The sequence below is a fragment of the Otolemur garnettii genome, unplaced genomic scaffold (assembly GCF_000181295.1).
Source record: "Otolemur garnettii isolate 467f Iridium unplaced genomic scaffold, OtoGar3 scaffold00044, whole genome shotgun sequence".
NCBI classification, from domain to species: domain Eukaryota; kingdom Metazoa; phylum Chordata; class Mammalia; order Primates; family Galagidae; genus Otolemur; species Otolemur garnettii.
This window is the reverse complement of record NW_003852439.1, coordinates 4,475,252-4,479,161: the sequence shown is the minus strand read 5'-3', so window position 1 is coordinate 4,479,161 and position 3,910 is coordinate 4,475,252.

Sequence of the window (3,910 nt, the reverse complement as noted above, 5' to 3'; positions counted from 1 at the left end):
TTTTTTTTTTTTTTTTTTTGGTTGTAGCCATCGTTGTTTGGCAGGCCCGGGCTGGATTCGAACCCACCACCTTAGGTGCATGTGGCTGGTGCCTTAGCCACTTGAGCCACAGGTGCTGAGCCAACCTTTGAGTTTCCTCAAGAATATCCCAGTTACTTTTTCTTTGCAGGCATTGTATCCATTTCTTAGCAATCTATTTATCAAACACTCATTGCACAGCTACATTTTCTGCACTGTTCTTGGCACCAGAGCTAAAGCAGATAAAAGTCCTACACTTAGGAGCTTGTATTTCAGAGGTAAACAGAATACAGCTTATTTTTATAAGTAAAAATATCAAGTACTCTGATAGGAATAGTAAAGGCTCTTTTATCTGGAAAAGGATGCTTAGGATGGGGGGAGGGCGCGATGGTTAAGGAAGTCATGTGTGAAGGGGGGAAGGATCTGAGGTGAGATTTTCATGAAAAGGAGAAACCAGCCATGATCCAGGGAAAGAGTTCAGGCCAGAGGTGTGGAGAAGACAGGGGCCCTAGAGCAGGAGAAAGTTTACCATACTGATAAACAGTAAAAAGGCAAAGGTGCCTGAAGCCTGAGTCAGAGGGACAGTGCAAGGAGCTGAGATGAGAGAAGTAGGCCAGGGTCAATTCCTGGAGGGCCTGGAGATGGGTTGTAATCTCGGCATGAAAGGAAGCAGGGTAGGGGCTTTAATGTCATGGTAAAACTTTTCTAAAATTCATTATTTATTTATTTATTTTTGGCATGATGAAATTTTAATTTGAAACACTGGTTTGTTCTACAGAGAATGGCCTATAGCAAGGCAGGTGTGGAAGCTGAGAGGTCACAGAGGAGGCTCTCCTGGTTTTCCAGGTGAGAGACGGGGACCAGGATGAGAGGGATGAGTGAATAGGGAGAGAAGATGGAGGATTTGAAGGAGTGGCTGCCTCGGCCATGGGAGGGTGAGGATATGGAAGGAATCGGGAGTGACATTTAGTTTTTGGCTCAAGCTTCCTGGGTGCATGTTGATGCCATTTACTGAAGTGGGAAATAAACTTTGCTTTTATTTGGAGTATTTCATTTGGGGTTTTATGTAGGGGGCAGGAACTTAATGGATCTGTCTGGGCCATGTTGAGTGTGAGGTGACGATTAGGTGTTGACTTGGGACTGTGGAGGCAGCGGGTCAATACATGAACCTGAGCTCAAGAGAGAGGTCAGCTAAAAACCTGATGGGTGACTTGAGAGTCTTCCCGCCAGACAGAAAAATGGCAGCTTCCCTTGGCACTGACTTTGTTAGTGTAGGCAATTAGCCAAGCTCCCAGCTGGCAGGGGCATTGAGCAATTAAGCAAATAGAGTGCTGGAGGCCAAAAATTCAAGCTATTCCTTTAAAACTTTCCAGACAGTGTACTAAGTGCTTGGAAGAGGAATACATGCATGTGTGCATATATAATATGTATGTGTACTGTTTCCATTTGGGGCAATTATGACTAATACTGCTGTAAGCACCTGTGTACCAGTTTTTGCATAAATATGAGTTTGTGGGTTTTTAGGGGAAATAACCAAGGGTAGGATTAGTGGGTCATATAGTGAGCATACACGTATTATATATAGAGAGGGTGCCAAAAATGTATACACATTTTAAGAAAGAAAAAACTGCATTAAATGTGTAATACACAAGCCATGTTTGACTTCTACAGTTACAAGAGGTGCTCAGCATGACTTTTATTCATCTTTTGTGATTGGTATATGTTGAGTATTACAATCACACACACAGACACACAGACACACACACACAGAGTCTATCAGTATCCTTGCCATCTTAAAACACTGTCAACTGAGTTGTAAATTCTTCCATAGAGTTGTTGTTTTATGGGTTTCAAGAGAACAAATAGTCTCAAATTTGCTAGTCCTATATTTTTAAAGATAATTTTATTTTATTTTTTTTCTTTTGAGACACAGTGTCACTATGTCATCCTTGGTAGAGTGCCATAGTGTCATAGCTCACAGCAACCTCAAACTCCTGGGCTTAAGCGATTCTCTTGCTCCAGCCTACCAAGTAACTGGGACTACAGGTGCCCCTACCCCCTACAACGCCTGGCTATGTTTGGTTGCAGTTGTCATTGTTGTTTAGTAGGTCTTGGCTGGGCTCAAACTCGCCAGCTGCAGTGTACATGGTTGGCGCCCTACTCACTGAGCTACGGGTGCTGAGCCATAATTTTATTTTTTAAACATTATCATACAGTAAAATTGACTATTTTGTGCCCAGTTCTCTGACTGTACAGGCATATATTCATGTAGCCACACCACAGTCAGTGTGCAGAACTGTCCATCTCAGAAAACTCTCTTATACATCCTCAGACCCCAACGCTTGACCCCTGACAACTACTGATCTGTTCGCTGTCACTATAGTTTTGTCTTCTCAAAAGTGTTGAGAAGTGTTTTCTGAGTGAAATCACACAGTAAGTAACGTTTTGAGGCTGGTTTCTCTCCCTTTGAGGTACAGCTGAGTTGTTGCACCCATCTACAGTCGTCTATTCCTTTTTATTGCTGAGTAGCATTCTGTTACATGGAAGCCCCGTGGTTTGTTTAACCATATGCCCAGTGAAGGACATTTATTTTGTTTCCAGTTGGGGGCAACTGTGAATAATACTACTATAAACATTTTTGTACCAGCTTTTGCATAAACATATGTTTGTATTTCCTGAGAGGAAAGAACTGAAGGTGGGATCAATGGGTCATGTGGTGAGTATACATTTAGCTTTTCAGAAGCTAGTAGTTCTATAACGTTCAGTTGATTTTCAACTCTCTGAACCTCGATTTCTATTTTATGGGGTTATTCTGTGGACTAGATGAAATAACATAGGTCAAGTGTCTGGCACATAGTTTTATGGGACCAACATATGTCTCCCTAGGTCCAAAATACTAAGGTATTCTGGGGATGGTGAAATTAGTAAAAATAGAATACACAGCAGAGTCTTTGGAGGAGTTTATTAAAACATAGTGCTCTCTGTGGGAATCAGATAATGCCTGGATCTAAAAAAAAATACCACACAAAAACAGGCCTTTCCAAAGACTTTTGTACTCTCTAAAACCTCAGATCTTTTCCATGTTTTCTCTAATTTTTACTCCTCCCGAATAAACCTTATCCGTCTACATCCTAGAACAACAGAGTAGGAGGGAGTAATGGGTATAATCTCAGGCAATGGATTAATTCCCTCACTGAGGCTAACTCTGTTTCTCCTTAGGGAGATCGGCTTTTCTAATGTGGTCTTTTTTTATCTCTTCAAAATCCAAATAAACTGAGACCAGACTCTGCCAGATAGAAATTCCTAAATTACCTGCATTTTATATGCCAAGCAGGGAAAATGGGTATTATCTGTAGGGCTGCCAGATTTAGGAACAAAACAAAACAAAATAAAATCACGACAGATGCCCGTGCAGTATTTGAGACATACTAAAATATTTTTGTTGTTTATTTGAAGTTCGCACTTAGCTGGGCTCCCGTTATTTTTGTGTGTGTGGCAGCCCTAATTCTTCACTTTCCCATTGTTGGATCTGTTTTCAGAGGACTGTTGTTACTGTGAGCAAAATGCCTCCAGGCTTCACTAGAGGTGTGCTAACCTCTTGAGACTGAGAAGAAAGAAAAGAAAGGAGAGCAGTTAATGCAGACGTCTGACTGTCCAAAGCTATCCCACCTGAAATAGGGACGGGAGGAAACGTCTGTTTCCCCTCTTTCTAGCTATTACTGTCACTGTTAATAGCGTATTGACACTCAATATACATTACAACATTCGGTAGATGCTTTTCTAGTTTTACGCCAGCCACTTTGATTCACTCATTGAGCATTTCATTGAACCAATATTTATTGATGGCTTAGTAGTTTCCCACTAGGAGAGAAAAGCTAACAAGAGCATCATT